Genomic DNA, 18260 nt, shown 5'->3' with positions numbered 1-18260 from the left:
CCCTGCGGACATAAAATGACAGCTGTTAGCTAGGTAAGAGCAGAAGCAATGCAATCAGAGTGCTGCCAGCATGACGCTTACATTCAGCTCAATCTAGCATGATATGATGATCAGTTATATCACTCAGAGGCGGTTCTTAAAGCTTTATTCTACCCTAAAGATGTAGCACCATAAAAACCTCACAGTAGGGGTTCACATTTATTGTCTCTAAATGATTGCAGGTCAAAATTGCATATTTTACAGGATTTCTCCTCCCTTGTGGCCATAGCTATCCATTATTATATAGCAAACCTTAGGATCTGAAATTCTATCTGAGATTCCTTTTTTCTCTTTTTTTTCTGCTTATGTAGAAGAGTTTAGTTCTGCTTACTGCTTTTATCATATGAGTGTTTGCCGTGTTTGCCACAGCTATACAACTGCTGGACAACAAGTGAGAGAGTGCAAGTGGTGCGAGAAACAGCATAGTCTGTGATCTGAAACAAAACAAAACAAATACTTTTCCCTACTTAGCACTTACTACTACTATGGCCATGTCTCTAAAAGAAACTGACTTCAAACTACGTGCTTCAGCTTAAAGAAAAAAAAGCCCAAACAACAAAAGAGACCCAAAAATACATGCTGATCTGGTCTGAAATGAGTGTTGAACACTTGGAGTGTATTGTGTTTCCTCAACATTGTCTTTTGGCTGTAAGGAAAATAATTCAAGGCATATCTTTGGCCTCGTGTTGCCTGTCACTACTTGTGCTCTGCACTCTGCTGTTTTTCTCATGTTTAGACCAGGTATTTGGATTGGAAGTGGTTGGAGAGCTATTGCACAATCAGCTAAAAATACATGAATAGAGGAAATGGTTACTTTTAGAAGCAGCCAGTGATGAGGATAAGTTAAGATACACAAATGCATACAGAGGGGCACGTGTGAACATAGTCCTGTACATATGCTACTGACTGACTTACTCCTTTCTGAGGGCTGTGATGATCATGTAACTGATATTTATTAAAATTCTTTGCATCAAGTAGGGTAGAACGGGTTGGCACATCACACCTCTGCTCTTCTATTTTAAGATTAGGAACTCTGTGATGTTTTGTGAGCAACAGCTCCTTTTGTATGCTTTCAGAACCACAGTGGGGCTGGAAAACCCCAGAAGACTTGATCCTGGCACCTTCAGAGGCACCAAGGTCCTTACAACACCTACTGAGCCCTCATAAAGCAGGAGTGGAAATGCCGTGGAAGCAGTGAATTATTTCCCTCAGAAGCAAAGCCAGCTGCTCCTTTCCCCCCACGCAGCACAGCCCAGCAGGGCCCTGGCTCCACAGAAATTCAGAACCATACTCCTGCGTTTCCCTCTTTCCTTCCAGCCTTAGTAAAAATGCTTCACACCAGAATATTCAGAAAATCTTTCTGCAGTGTTTAAAATCCTAAGCAGTTGCCCAGCGAAGAGCTTTTAAGCACATTACCAGCTTTGCAGAAACTTCAGGGTCAGAAGCTGAGATTTTTCATTAGGGAATTGATAGCGACGCTTTTATCTGCCTTCTTTTCATATATTGTTGGCAGCATTTAGGTCTGGCCTGAAAATGGATGTCAAGACCTTCCTCCCAAATATCATTTCACACATAAGTGGAAACATTTGCTTTGTTGTATTTAAGGAAATTATCAATTCTTCTCTTTTTCCATGTGCTTTCTGATAAAATGCATTTTGAAGTCCAAATCTTTTACTCTAGCCAGAAAAATCTCTTGTTCTAATCCTATTAGAACATTTGGAAAATTGTTTAGAAGTCTAATGAGATCAACAAATGTATGTACAAGTGTAACTGTCCGTCAGTGTCTTCAAAATGCAGACAACTCACTAGTTTAACTATCAACCTCTCTGTAGAATCTCTGGGACTGGTTGTTAGGAATCAGATCTATTCTTGAATCAAAAGTAAGAATGAGGTACTGAGAGTAACAAATAAAAATATGCAAGCCTGGGACACTGTACTGTAAACATTTGTTATAAAGCTAAGGCGAATCATAGAATCGTTATGGCTAGAAAAGACCTTTAAGATCATCAAGTCCAATCATTATCTAAACTCTGCTGGACACACTTCTAAACCATGTCCCTAAGCACCGTATCTAGATGGCTTTTAAATACATCAAAGGATGGCGATTCAACCACTTCCCTGGGCAGCATGTTCCAGTCTTTGGTAACCCTTTCAGTGTAGAAGTTTTTCCTAATGTCTGACCTAAACCTCCTCTGGTGCAACTTGAGGCCATTTCCTCTTGTGCTATGGGTTGTAACTTGGGAAAAGAGACCAACGCCCACATCTCTACACCCTCCGTTTAGGTAGTTATTGAGAGCGATAAGGTCTCCCCTCAGCCTCCTTTTCTTCAGACTAAACACCCCCAGTTCCCTCAGCTGCTCCTGATAAGAGTTGTGGTCCAGACCCCTCACCAGCTCCGTTGCCCTTCTCTGGATGCTCTCCAGCACTTCAATGTCCTTCTTACACTGCGGTGCCCAAAACTGAACACAGCACTCGAGTGGGACCTCACCAGTGCCGAGTACAGGGGGATGATCTCTTCCCCAGTCCTGCTCACCACACCATTCCTGATACAGCCCAGGATGCTGTTGGCCTTCTTGGCCACCTGGGCACACTGCCCGCTCATATTCATCTAGCTGTCAACCAACACCCCCAGGTCTTTTTCCACCGGGCAGCTTTCCAGCCACTCCGCCCCAAGCCTGAAGCGTTGCACGGGGTTCAAACAGGAATGCAATGGAATAATCACTAGTGAAAATTGTAATACCTTTGCAGGGGTGAAATTTTTCCTTTGAAGAGCACTTCAACAAAAATATGAAGTGTATTAAAGATTTTTACATAAGCAAGAACTACAGAAACACTGGATTCTAACCTGTTCAGTGTAGAGGTGTTTCGCTACATTTTTTCACTTTGTCTGATTTTAAAGTGCGAAGGAGGATGGGTGACTGCCTACATACTGGGGGGATGAGGGAAATTCTGTATTTGGAGAAAATAAAGTTTGTTGGGAGATTTCTGTTTTATTCTGAATCTTCTGTTTTGATTTGCTTACAGATTTCAGATTGGAAACTGCTGTGGATTCACTTTGGATACATCTTATTATGCTTGCTTTTGCTCTGTGTTGCTGCATTATGTTTGAAATTATGAAAAGCTGATTCTTTTACTGCCATGTTTCTTTACTGATTCAATATTTCTAAAAGCAAATCTGTAGCGCAGTGTTAAAAAGCAAATAAACCAGTATTTCACCTTATTTTACTGTTCCATTGGATATAAATCATGCTGTTATAACTACTGAGAGGAAACAGGTTTGAAGTATTAGGTATGAGAATCTAAGATATTTGACCTGATTTCATGATGTAAATGCTCATGTGAAGACATGGCACTAAAAATTATTTATATTTACTTCTGATATGTGATATGTGAAATTAATAGCATTCACACTAATAAATAAAACACAATATTTAATGTCTTTCCAGAATTGGTATAATCTGTCCACAATAATGTTTTAATATGAATTTTCACTATTAGAGGTGTAGATATGTTACTGTGTTATGTAACAACATGCTGGTTTTGGTTTTTTTCTTCTTGCAGAAAAACACCATACAAGTAATTCTGTGTGAAATCAAAGTTTCCTGTATAAAGCTTCCTTTTTCTGTGTAGTTTAAAACAAATTATAGTGGTTCAAACAGTGGGTGCATATGACTAACTGTCTCTGATATGACTTAAGGAATTCACCCAACAACTAATTGCAAGAATTTTTTTTCCTTGAGTCTGCTGGAACAGAACCTACTAAACCAGTCAGCAGATTGTAGGAAAACCAGCAAAATAAAAATCACTGATTTTTTTCTTTGACAAGGTTTAAAAATTGCAGTATATTTGCACCTGAAGTACAATTTGCATTTCCTATCATTTTTTTTACTATGATATTAAAATGCTATTCCCCGTTATCCCCAGGTAATCAAAAATACAATACAATAAAGAATTTTATTCTTACTGACATTTCTCAATAATCATTTTTACCTAGTGAAGAATTCAGCGGAAACATCTATCGCATGTGCTCCTTACTACATGAACAACTTTTGTTGAGGAAAACAGTTTACTGGGAACCTTCTTCAGTGACAAAAAAAAGAAAATGACACTTTCTGAAAGGATTGTAAGCTTTGCAGGATAAGTAAAATAAGTGTGATCTAATTTTAATCACCCTTGGATCCCTGTGAATTCATGGGGAACTGTCAGTTCTCATCATCAGTAAGTATCTGTCATGCAGGGTTTATATATTTGTTAGTTTGGTGATAGTTATGTAGTGTGGCATTCTTACTCCTAGTTTCACCATCCTCTGCATCTTCTAATGACTTTTTCATGAACTACACAACTGCAATATTTTTTGCCAATTCAGAGACCATCTTCTGATAAGAAAATGATTTAGAAGACTATAAAATGGATAATATTGTAAACTACTGCAATAAATAGCCTTGGGAGTGCTGGTGAGCCAGAGCCAAGGAATCCATTGAAGTAAACACTATCATTTATCTTAACTGGATTACATATGTTCCTTGCAGTAAAAAAAAAGAAACCCTTTGCATTGTTTGGTTTCTTACGAATAGCCTGACATAAGTAATTTGCAGTCCAATATACTCTGCCATTTTAAAGCAAATTCAACTTCAGGTAAATTTTTATTTCTGGTAGTGTAGATCTGGCTTACAGAGCATGGTTTTCTTGCAGGAAAGGGATTTTCAGTTGATTCAGAATTGGAGTCTACCTTCTTCCCTGGATATTTCCAGCTCAGCACCATTATCTCAGCCAGTGGTGCTGAATAGGAACAAAACCTGAGATGGTCTTTGAAATATCCTAATTTATCCAATTGGACATTATGAACAGGGGAGAAAATATTTTGAAAGGAAAAAGTGTGAGTTTTCAGTCATAGTAGAACAGCAGCCGTGGGAGAAATTCAGTTAAATATCCAGTCACTTGTACGTGTGTCCAAACATTTTGTATGAGACTATCATCATTATGCATAAAATTAATTACTTTTCTTGCAGCTGCTTCTTGTTCTTTTCACTTCTTAACATCACTAGCAAGACATACTTGTTAACAGGCCTGTGTTTTTTATGAAATACCAAACCTGGAATAATTGAAGTAAATAGTCTACACAGGGATGTGAATGCCTCTGCGCTATGACTGTAGAATTTGGCCTCTATGCATCTTCGAAATATGAGCAGATTTCTAAGGTTAATAAAAAGATACACAAGGTGTCATTCAAGATTGTTAGCTGAAAGTGTAAGTATAAGAATGTCGCTGAAAAAAATATCTTTGTATATACTGTAGGAGTATGTCTTCATAAAGAATTGAGAAACAGTTACTTTCTCCAACTGTCTGTCACTAATGTTGGCGAGATTTTATTATGAAATGTGAATAAATAACAACCATTAAAAGCTACCACTATCAGATTTTTAATAAATATCTGCCTTCCTAAATGGTTAATATCACCTTTTGTCAGATTTCTGAAAGCACTAAATAAATATTATTAAATGGGTCGGGCAAAGGATGATAGTAACACTTCTGCATGAGGTTCTCTTAATTTAAAGCTAACATTGATAGTAAGTAATTTCTGTTCGTAGTACTTTCACAGAATTCACAGAATTCACAGAATTGTTAGGGTTGGAAGGGACCTCTGGAGATCATCCACCCCACCCCCCCTGCCAGAGCAGGGTCACCTACAGCACGTTACACAGGACAGCGTACAGGCGGGTTTTGAATGTCTCCAGAGTGGGAGACTCCACCACCTCTCTGGGCAGCCTGTTCCAGTGCTCCACTACCCTCAAAGTAAAGAAGTTCCTTCTCATGTTAAGATGGAGTCAACCTTTGTATATCAAAGGTTGACTGAGAAAAAGGAAAACTGAAATTATACCATCAACCAAAATGAGTACAAAACCATTTATCTACAGAATTATCATTTAACACGAGTAACTGTTTTTGCACGCAAAATTATATAGAACAAATATGAATTTATATACAAAATTTGATAATATTTTCACACATTAAATATAAACACAGTTTTTAATAGCTTATTTAATATAATGTAAATAATTAGTGAAATTTATTTTTCAATTGCCAATACTTCAATACACCAGAAAGGCATATTCAGTTTTGTATATTGCTTTCCAATCATGCAGTTCAATCTCTTTGATACCTTTGTTGATGTAAAAAATCCCTTAAAAATATGAAGGGAATTGTTCACCATTTAACAGAGCATAAAGATTTAATCATACTCCAGTTAACCACAGAAAAGTACATACAGGTTCAGGAACCTCTTGGATTTGGTATTGAGGAAATTAGTTTTCAACTTCACCTATTGTTGGGATAACGATCAGGGACAGAGTGTCACAGAGAATGGAGTATTCAAATAATTTCTAGAATTCAAAGATTAAACTCATGATATGATAGTTCAATTTCCTGTTCTTTGCCATGGTTATATTGTGCAGTATTGCTCATATATATTACAGAGTGAACCTGACTTTTAGTTGGTCATGTGTTGTGCTAGGGAAGAAGAGGAAAATAGGAATTTTTGTCCCTTTATCTATTCTCTTCTTGAGGGCTTCCCTTCTTTTATTTTTTAAGAGACCCAGGAGGTTGCAGGTGAGTGTTCTGGGGCTGAAAATGTGGTGTGCTTTGTCTGTCTTCATATAGCAAAATGGTAGCTATGTACTACTGTAATAGGTGAGCATTGTATTCCCAGTGCACCATCTATCAGCCCAAGCTTTGACCCGTAAAGAACTGGTTAACTCCTGGTTTCTGCAAGACTGGCTGTGTGAAAAAGCAGTTTCTCTGTCAAAATTGATTATAAGTTATGTACAGATTGTTTTGACTTTTGAAAGGGAGAGGATCTTCAACCTTTCTGCTTATTTGACTAGTTTTGTGTTACTAGTTTTACATTTCTTGGGAGTATGTTATCCAAAAATGCGTATCTTATTTTTTTTTCTCTTTTGTCAGCAGTTGTTGAATTTATTGTTTCAAGAAATCAAATAATTTGATTCCTTAGAAATTAAAATAAAGACAAATAAAAGTTTCTCAGGAACTGATGAAACTTGATGACCAAGACCCTGCTTGTTAGTTTTTTCTTGACATGTCTCCCCTTACAGACACCTGCATGCATGCCCATACTGTTTCCTGGAGAGACACCCATTTCAGCACACTCATAAACCGTTTATGGGAATTGAAAACTGCTGCTCCAGGTAAGATTTGCAAAGTTCAGACTACAAACTGTAAGGGCAAGCAGCCTACAACCCAAAGACTCAATTTAGCCAACGTCTTTTTTGTTAGATCCCTCTTTGATGAAAACTTGACATCTGGGACATGACTAAGCTCTCTGACTCATTAGGGGAGTTCTCCCTAGGTGGTGAGCTATCGAAAAACCCAAACCCCAACAATCCAAACTCACTTCCTTCACTTCATTCACAGAGAGAACACTATTTGTCTCACTACCTTTTAATTTTCCTATACTGGCTATATCCAAACAATGAAATAAACCAAATTGTAAATATAAATTCTGTTCATTTGACTGACAATGTTAGTTTAATGCTATAATGCGACTAAGTTATTCTTCACTTCAAGCGCTACTGTTTGAAATTCAGTCATGGTATACATTTATAACAACAAACCTTCAATATGATACAACGTTTTTTCACTAACAATTAACTAATGCTTTTATTATAGATTAAATACCTGTGATCATAAAGGTGGGTGGTTTTTTATATGAGTGTTTTTTTGGATTATTTTTTTCCTCTCCTGACAGTTGTTATTTATACTTCCTTCGGTCCAAGTGAATGAATGCACAACAGTATGTATGTGCATGAACATGTGAAATACTATTTCAAATATAAAATAGACACTGAATGGAGATATATTTCAAAGTGCAAAACATACAAGGCAGATTAAGCATACTTTTTGTATTAATACACGCCAAGGGAGGGTCATGACAGTCATCTACAACAATGGGCACTGCATCAGGGTCCTGCCTTGACATAGAAAGTAAATGTATGCTTAGCTTTACATGTTGAGTTGTCTGTTTATCAAATTGAAGTTCCTTGCTGAAGACATTGTGGATACTCAGTCTTCAGCACCTTTTTCAATGGGATCTTCATGTAGTAGATGGGAGGTGTGTTATACCCATATGTGATCATACTGTACTGTGTACCTCTGTAAATATTTTAGTCATTGTCTCAAGACTGTACACATTTGTGACCTATTTGGACAGAGAAGGTGACATAAGTGAACTGTATAGATATTTTCAAAAAAATGAATGAACAGAAAAAGTTACAAAAAGAGCCAAAGAAACAGAAAACATAATTAAAAGTTGAATGAATCTTCCCCTTCCACCCACTGACAATAAAATAGGATGCTATCCATAGGCACATGGTGATATAGGCACACATTCAGTAGTGCAGGTTAGACACAGTGCATACATGGACATCTTAACTGATGCAGAATATGAATTCCAACAAATTTATAGTAATGCCATTTTTTTCATAATTAGGAGAAGATGAGCATGGCACAGAAGTTGCTTGAAATGGATGCTGAATTTTATTTACACATTTCTGCCCATGACTTACAGGTATTTACTTTCTATATTTATTGCCCTTTTTTCCTATTTTTTGCGTTTTACTCCAAGTTTTTTGTTTTGGAGTCCATACCATCTTTGTCTCTCTAGGTTTTGCACCAGCATCAGCTAATAAACTGGCAGCGCTACAGAAACACGATAGAACCTGTTCTCCGCAAAAATCACAAGACTTCTAAATGTTTGAATAAAAAAGTAAAAATTGCTGCAGTTATTTCTCAATAACCAGATTTTAATACATTCTCTCATATTGCAGAGCCAAAGAATAGTTCATTACTGAGCATGTAAAGTATCACAATTTGGCTAAGAGACCCTGAACTGCATGTTCAAATGGATTTATCTTGGCCTCTAATTCTGGGGCATATCCAAGCAATACGGGTTTCACTATAGTTTAGTCATAAGCCTTGAGAAAAAGGAAAATATTTAGCCACTTGCAACTTCTTTCTGCTATGCTGGTTATTCCTTCACATAGTGTGACAGTTGGTATGCTTGATATTCTTCTTTCTTTTTTGTTTTTGGAGAAAGTAACCTCTTTAATGAAAAAACCCTGAGATTCACCATAAGTCCACAAATGTGCATTTCTGTTTCTCACTTCTATGGTCTTCTTGATTTGCGTATGACAATGTCAACTGGGCAGTGGACAGAGTTGTGTAAACATAGGCCCAGATGAATGACCTAAAATGTTCATTAAAAATTTTGTTTAGTTATTTCTGCTTTCTTCCCAATGACTGGCATTTTGAAGCAGCCTTTTGGGTGAGAGAGGGACGAATAAGGAAAAAAACAATCTTTAACAGAGGAAGGAAAACTGAAGTAAAAGAACTGATGTCCATGTCAGGAGTCTCATGCAATGACAAAGAACTAATTATAAGTAATTTAATAACATGATTCCAGAAGCTGAGCTCCAGCTCTAGGGAAGGAAAAAAGTTCCTAAAGATCCTTTCAATTTAACTTATGGACTAGTAAATGTCCAGTTTCAAATCTTGTGATTAGGTTGACTCTGAGCATGGATGAAAGCCAGGATTTTTTTTTTTTTTCCTTATCTCCTTTTTATCATTATTTGAGCAGTACTTTTTTGAGATCAAGAGAAATAACTTCTCAGGAAAAAGTCCAATGACACACGGACAAGTTCCTACCAAACGGGCGTGCAGACTAAAATTAGAAATATCTTTGTATCTTTGTGACAGTCAAAGTTTTATCACAGTGAATTGCAGATTAATTTAATTTAAAAAAAAAATAAATGTTTATTTTGTAAACAAACCTTCATTTAGTGGAGTATGGTCATATTCCTCAGAGAAAAATTGAAAAATCACTAAATAAGTCTCTAAACTCTGCTACCAAACGGTGCTGTGAACCCTGGTGCAATGGCTACAGAGATACTTAAGATTTTATGTATAAAGTGCTAATATTCAACACAGTGACAGCAATTCAGAGCAGTCTTCACACTGACTACATGTGAATACCTAACTACATATTTGGGAAAAGTGTGCAAATATTTCTCAACTATTGTGCTCAGAGGGCCTGTAATTGACTTTTTTCATCTCTCATTTTTACATCAACATGTCCTAACAAATTAAAAGCAAACATTTGCTTTCCAAATGGCACATTATTTGGCTGAATGCATTTGGAAGTTTCCCTTTTGTTAGCATTAACTGAAAAAGTATAGGTGAAGAAACGATATGTTACAGGAAGGGGTATCTAACACCTTTGATTTCAGTGAGACTGTAGCTTTGAAATAGTTTAGATAAGATATTTAGGGAAAGTGCTTCTGTGTCTGCACTGTAGTAATATATCCCTGGATTTGAGAACAATGGAACAAAAAAAGTTCTCCAGTGGTATAAGGGGTGCTGCAAATTCTCTTGTACTCTCCTGGCTAACTAGGAAGCTTCACTGACAGAAGCACAAATGATCAAAAATATCCATGTTTTGGGTTCATGATATCTAAGTCAAATTTATGAATTATTTTGTATATTGAAAAATAAATAAATGAAATTCTAGAGAATCAAAACAGTGGGATATTAACAGTTCCATGTTTTCTTGTCATTATAATACTATTTTATTTATAAAGTATAGACTGATTCCTCCTGACAAGTTTTTTGTCCCTAGCCTTTTACAGAAGTCCTGTTTTCTTTAACATAAGAGTAATTATATATTTTTATTACTATGCTAAAAATGACGATTTCTAAAGTGTGTAGTTTTCCGTAATTATTAACATTACGAGAGAATAAAGAAAACACTTGAAAAAATCACATTCAAACAAAATGTCATGTTTCTCACTTTAAATACCAGTGGTCATTATTCCTCATTGACTTGAGAGAAAATCCCATGCAAAATAAAAGGTCAAGCTCTTATCAATCAGATTTTAAAAATATTTTTAAAGGAAGGTGTTATTTTTTCTGTTAATTAAATTACTTTTAAAAATTATTACTCCTCAAAGACTACCCTTTAACTTTTTAATTCCAATTCAATTTAGAGATGAGCTTAAAATATTGTGAAGAAAGATAACAGAGGTATCTGTTATCTTTCTCCAGAGATAAAGAGGTGCCTGAGGACTGGAGGATAGCCAATGTTACTCCAGTCTTCAAAAAGGGCAGGAAGGATGACCCGGGAAACTACAGGCCGGTCAGCCTCACCTCCATCCCTGGAAAGATGATGGAGCAGCTTGTTCTGGGAGTCATCTCAAAGCACCTGGATGAAAAGAAGATTATCAGAAGTAGTCAACATGGATTCACCAAGGGGAAGTCATGTCTGACTAATCTGATAGCCTTCTATGACGAAGTAACTAGATGGGTGGATGAGGGGAGGGCAGTGGATGTTGTCTACCTTGACTTTGGCAAGGCTTTCGACACTGTCTCCCACATCATCCTCACAGGAAAGCTTAGGAAGTGTGGCTTAGATGAATGGACAGTGAGGTGGATTGAGAACTGGCTTACAGATAGAGCTCAGAGGGTTGTGGTTAGTGGCGCAGAGTCTAGTTGGAGGTTAGTAACAAGTGGTGTCCCTCAGGGGTCAGTACTGGGCCCAGTTTTGTTCAACATATTCATCAATGATCTGGATGAAGGGATAGAGTGTACCATCAGCAAGTTTGCTGATGACACAAAACTGGGAGGAGTGGCTGACACGCCAGAAGGCTGTGCTGCCTTACAGCGTGACCTCGCCAGGCTGGAGAGTTGGGCAGAAAGAAACCTTATGAAGTTCAACAAGGGTAAGTGTAGGGTACTGCACCTGGGGAGGAATAACCCCATGCACCAGTACAGGTTGGGGGCTGACCTCCTGGAGAGCAGCTCTGTGGAGAGGGACCTGGGAGTCCTGGTGGACAACAGGATGACCATGAGCCAGCAATGTGCCCTGGCGGCCAAGAAGGCGAATGGCATCCTGGGGTGCATCAAGAAGAGTGTGGCCAGCAGGTCGAGGGAGGTCATCCTCCCCCTCTACTCTGCCCTGGTGAGACCGCATCTGGAGTACTGTGTCCAGTTCTGGGCTCCCCAGTTCAAGAAAGACAGGGAACTGCTGGAGAGGGTCCAGCAAAGGGCAACAAAGATGATTAGGGGACTGGAGCACCTTTCTTATGAGGAAAGGCTGAGGGACTTGGGTCTCTTTAGTCTAGAGAAAAGAAGATTGAGGGGGGATCTTATTAATACATACAAATACTTAATGGGAGGATGCCAGGGGGATGGGAGTAGTCTTTTTTCAGTGGCACCCAGTGATAGGACGAGGGGTAATGGGCATAAACCCCACTCTGGAGACATTCCAAACCCGCCTGGACGCTGTCCTGTGTAACGTGCTGTAGGTCACCCTGCTCTGGCAGGGGGGTTGGACTCGATGATCTCCAGAGGTCCCTTCCAACCCTAACAATTCTGTGAATTCTGTGAACATTTATTTTACATAGTTTAATTACCAAATTTACAAAAGTAGTTGTGTGCTTCTTTAATTATTAACATTTTGAAGCATATTTTTAAAAGTATACCTCATATAAACTTGGAATTTAGGCAACGTCATTGAGAGGTTTTCAGTCACTGGGCAGATTTAACCTGTGATGTGATGTGATGTAAGCTCTTGTCTTGGGAAAGGCACTACATGCTTCTAGTGTGTGATGGTCTCCATGATGGGGAAAAAAAAAAAAAAAAAAAGAAGGTAAGAATAATCTCTGTGCTGGTGAACTACAGTCTATATATCACTACAACAGATTCAAAAGTAGCATCTGTTATGATTAGAGTTTGTCCTCATATTACCCTCTACTTCAGTGCAAAGCTGCTATATTAAATACTATTTTTCCCTCATACAATGCAGAAGCTGAGAGGTAAACTTGAAGAGTTGGAAATGGCCACCTTTAAGGCAGCCATATTTCAACCTGACAGTGAATGTTTCGGCTGGGCAGCTATATAAATACCTCAGTGGCCCACGTGAACATGCAAAACTGGGGCGGCAGCCTGACTAGGCTACCCTCGTTATCTGAAGATAGAACTCCAATCTGCAACACTGCCTTTTCTGCTATGGAGACCTTCTCATAGGAAGTTTTTTTGAGGCACTTTTTGATAAAATATTTTTTGTTGCAGTTCTGACACTGTGTCATTGACAGCAATACTGTGTTCTGCTCATAATTGTATGATAAATGTATTATGATCATACTGCAGAACAACAGCATGTATATCACCATAAATCACATTTGATTAGTATTGAGGGTTTGTGATGATGTTAAGAGAAAGTACTTTCAAAATAGGCTGAATTAACAGTTCAGATTTTGAAAATAAATTAACTGAATGAATCACACCAAATTGAATTACCTGAGAAGGTGAATTACCAAGAGAAAGGGGTTTTAATAACTCATAACCATAAACCCAAAACACTCAGAACTTCAAAACCATTATATTTTAGGCCCTAATATACTCAAAATCACAGAATGGTTGAGAATTGAAGGGGTTTCTGGAGGTCATTTTGTTCAACCATTCTGCTCAAGTAGGGTGACCTGGAGCAGGCCAAGTCCTGCTCAGGACCATGTCCCAGAGGTTTTTAATAACTCCAAGGATGGAGGCTCCACAACCTCTCTGGGCAACCTGTGCCCGTGCTCAGAACATTGATGTTCTTTGTCATCAGACCTCTCACCTCAGTGACATAAAACATGTTTCTGTTCTCTGAGGAAAACTGTGTTTCAACACAATTCTGTTGGAAAAGTAATTTGGAGAATATACTAACCTAAACCTAATATTTCTGTCCTGTGTTTTCCTTTCCTATAGAAGTAATTCTAACTCTGCTGAGTCAGTGAGAGTTTACCTGCTTAACGTTAACTTCAGAAAAGATCAGGTTCTCTCATTTGCACTCTCAAAAATGTATCTCTGATCAGGAAATCAATATATGATCTTTGAATATACTATATACAATTTTTCAATATATTGATTGACCCTAAACAGAGGAATAGCCAAATGAAAATGAAAACAGATCCTAAATCAGCATTTTTATCCTAATAAGTATCCAAAAATATCGCTGAAAGAAAGAAAGATGTGAAGTTTTAAGGATTTCTTGTTTATTTTGGTTTTATCACTTTCATTCTTTTCTCTTTTGGTCTACACATTTTCATGGGTATCAATCTGTATCATGGAACCAAAACAAACAAGAAAGAAAGTCGATAAAGAAAAATAATTAATGTCAGTAGCCATCCTCTCCAAAGGGATATTGTCAGTCAACTATTCCCTCTTTCAATCATTTACAAAATTTTCAATCAAGTACAATAATGAAAACAATTTCTGTAAGTTTTTATCAAAATCCCCTCTGATCCCAGACAGGATGTTGTGGACAATTAAAATCAAACTGGAGGTGAAAACTGTGTCCAGTGGCCCTGAGATCAACCTCCCAAACCAAAGCTGTAGTAACTGAAACCTACCAGGTTTACTACTTCATTGACAGTTCTCACTGAAAGAAAGATTTAATTTCAAAGCCTTCATCACAAACATGAAAAGAGAGAGACTAATGAATCTTTAACAGTCTTCACTTCCCTTAAGTCATTTTTTCTTTTTTTATATGCTGGGTGACTAAGTGCTTTTTCCTAGAATTCTACTACACAGTATATGAGAACAACAAAGTGGATCCAACAAAATTCATTATTAGCGTTAGCATCAGGCATGATTAATAGGGTGATCATAATTCAATACATACTTTTGAAAAGAAGAAGGTGACAGAGGTATGAAGACCTTATACTAAATCAAATTCATTAACATAATTATATTTACATAGGATACCTAATTCTAAGGGATTCTTTTTGTGTTTGAATTTTTAGGAGCACAAATTAAAACTAAATTATCAGCCCTTAATACTCAGAAACTGAAGTTGACATCATGACATTTATCAACCAGTAATCTCATTGAACACAACATAAAAGAGAGGAGGAGAGTAGTTTTATAACTGTAATCAGTGTAAGCGCATATGGTTCCCTAATGTGTGTATGTGCCTATCTGCCTGGAAAATAACTAAGACAGAAATTGTAGCATTGCATTGAGGTGACTGCTGGACAAGATAATAATTGAAAAGTGTATGACAAAGGATGCGTAATAAAAGACGTGAGTAATATTCTTAGCGAAGAATTTTCTTCAGTTTTTTTCATGTCTTTACTAAGTCAGCTAATGTAATGTTGGTTTGAAGCATTATCAGACCACAGATTCTAACTTCAGTCCCAAGATATTCATACTCCCTTCCCGCACGCTTTTTTAGAAACACGTTCCATGTAATATCTAAACTCCAACAACTTATTTTGATTTTCACCTTTGACTTTATTTTATTTATGCACAACTTTACTTATGGTCTTATGTCAACATACTGTTGCCTTCACCGGCTTATGGGATGGCATCCGTAAATTCAAGTATGATTAAAGATGTACAATTTGAAAAAAAAATTCCCAATAACAGAAAAAAACCCATATTTGTAGCACCCACAGAAAACCATGGAAACTTAAGAACCTTGAAGTCCGTCGAAATTTTTCCATAAACAATAAAAAATTTTATGAAATTCAAACGTCTATGAAATACCAGTTTTAAAATTAAGGAGGAAACAAAATACTACTGAAATCTATGAAAAGAAATTCTTTCTCTCCAACCCATTAAAAAATAAAAGCAGTCCACTTTATTTATAATCATGTGTGAAATGCTTTTAAAGAGAATTCATCCCTCCCTGAAATTAATAAACTGAAAATTTGCTCCATCAGTCTTTCAGGAAATGTGAGTTATGCAGTGCATATTCTGGGGTATTATGTCTCAGTCATTAAAATATTACCAACATGAAATAAAATTCAGATAAAAATTGCAAGGATCTGGTTTTCACCAGTTTTGATCTATTATCTTTAGAACTTATTCTGGTTTTGTATTTTAAATACGAAAGAGATCTCTATTCATTTAGTTTTCTTTTAAAACGAGAAGACCTAAATGCCTCAGCTTTGATATAGAAGAATTGTAGCTCTAATTCTCTCCTTCAGCTGGGTATAAACTGTAAACCAATTTGGCATATCATTAAATTCATGATATCACAGATTTCCAGTACAGTTTTAAATGAAGATTACTTAAGCTGTAACGTACAGCAACTCCTGAAATTCTTTTTGCAGTAATAGCTAAATTTTGTTATGGATGTAATTTCTGGTTTTGATTGAAGCAAATGTGAAGTAGCAGCACTTTTGTAAGTTTTACTCCTATACTATCTTTTCAGTCAGAATTACTCCTTTTAGTACAAAACCTAAAAACTGTATTGCCTTGAACAATGAAAATCAGTGCCCATATTTTTCAAGTTTTATACATAGTTCTGTCTACCTGTTCTCTTTTTCTCCTGCAGATTATCAGGAACTCCTTCTGTTCCATTTCAGGTAGGAACAAATAATACCAGACTAACCGTTAATAAATCGACATCCCTTTTACTAGTCCAAGTGCCATGTATTTAGTTGGTTGGTTGGGCGGGTATTATTATTATTACTATTATTTACTTTTTTCTTCCAAACAACTGAGGTTGAAATCTCACAATTAAAAAAAAAAAAAAAATTCATTTAATTAAAAGTGACAATTTGTGAAGACAGACTATTTCTACCAATGCTATCGTCATTAACCCTTTCACTGGAACTTGAAATATGCCCAGAAGCCAACAAATAGGGGACCATTTTGGAAAACAGCATATGTTTGTTTACCATGGAGAAGAGGATGCTGAAAAGCAAAAGGAATTTTCTGTAGAAGTTTCTCCTATCTGTTTAGCTTAAGGCAGCACTTTTATTTTAGAAGAAAAAAAGTTAAGCACACAGTCAGGTAATTACTATGCTGTACTCCACACAACTGTGGAAAGAAATATCTGCATGATCTTTCCCTGTTTCTGCCAAGAGAAAGAACTCTAGATCTGATGTTGCCCTCATTTTATATGCTTCAAACCCATAAAGAAAAACTATTGTAGCAGATCTTTTTTTTTTCCCTATGCTTTTGACTTCTCTTCAATACAACTACTAATAAAAAATAATTCCAGATAAAAGACACTTATTCATACTGTATAAAGAAAATATCAATTATGTGGAAGAAGAAAATCCCTTCTAAACTTTAGAAAAGCCAACCCATTTTTCTCATTTCTAGGAAGTTTATTAATATTTAAACCAATTGTAAACTGATTTTAAAACAAAATATTAGTCATGATATTTTATTTCAGTATTTCAATTTGTCTGAGAAAACTGGAACACATAATTGGATAGATATGAAGTGTATTCTTTTTGTTTGGATAGTAAGCTGAAAATTTAGTCATTTCCATAGCTCTTTCTCAATGGTGTGTGTTTATTTTCTTTCAGTTTAACCTTTATTGTTCAAGGTACAGTATTTTCCATACCTAATGGAAAGATTTAAATGACCATGGTCCTCATTCAGTCACCATTTCTATATGGCTCCAGCTTTTTCAATGAAACTTTGGGGAAAAGTATGGGCTTCCTCGTTTTACAGGTAATTTACACTGTAGTGGTTTCACTTAGCTGAAACTCTCTTTAAAGCTGTATACATATTTCCTAATAAAGGAAATGTTCCAGTAATGTTATGGAAGTACAAGAGCACGTCTAGTGGAAATATTTTTAGCTGCTTCAGCCTGGAACATATAGAAATATTTATCCTCCAGTATTTCAGTTTGAGAGCAATGTAATGATACTTTTACACATATATGGCACAAAAGCAGTTCTACATAGTAGGACAAAAGCTTGTTGAATGTTACTGGAGAATAATCACATCTTTATTAGACCAAAACTGTTTTTTGCATTACCATGAGACTGTCATTAGAGATCTGTGCGTGTATTCAACATCTATTTTTCCTTCACTTCAGTTTCCATACTGAAAATACTGATACAAAAAGAGAGAATAAAAATCCACAAAACCCCATGAGAAATCTATATCTAGTCAGTCATCAATGCCAAGTGAAAGAATAATTGGAAAAAAAATCACTGAAGACATAGAATACGTTGAGACATTTTAGAGCACATAAAAAGACAGCATGAACAGTATTTAATGCAAGAAACTGACTGTGCAACATTATCATTTGAAACTATTATTTAGTGTATAGACAACTGAAGGTGGAGAAGATTTTATCAAAAATAGCTTCTTTCTATGAGCTTCAAATGAGAACCTTCTCTGTGTCACACTCTGCATTCCAG

The sequence above is a fragment of the Charadrius vociferus genome, unplaced genomic scaffold (assembly GCF_000708025.1).
Source record: "Charadrius vociferus isolate BGI_N301 unplaced genomic scaffold, ASM70802v2 scaffold244, whole genome shotgun sequence".
Lineage (NCBI taxonomy): Eukaryota > Metazoa > Chordata > Aves > Charadriiformes > Charadriidae > Charadrius > Charadrius vociferus.
The sequence above is the reverse complement of the archived record's forward strand: the minus strand, read 5'-3'. Positions refer to the sequence as shown.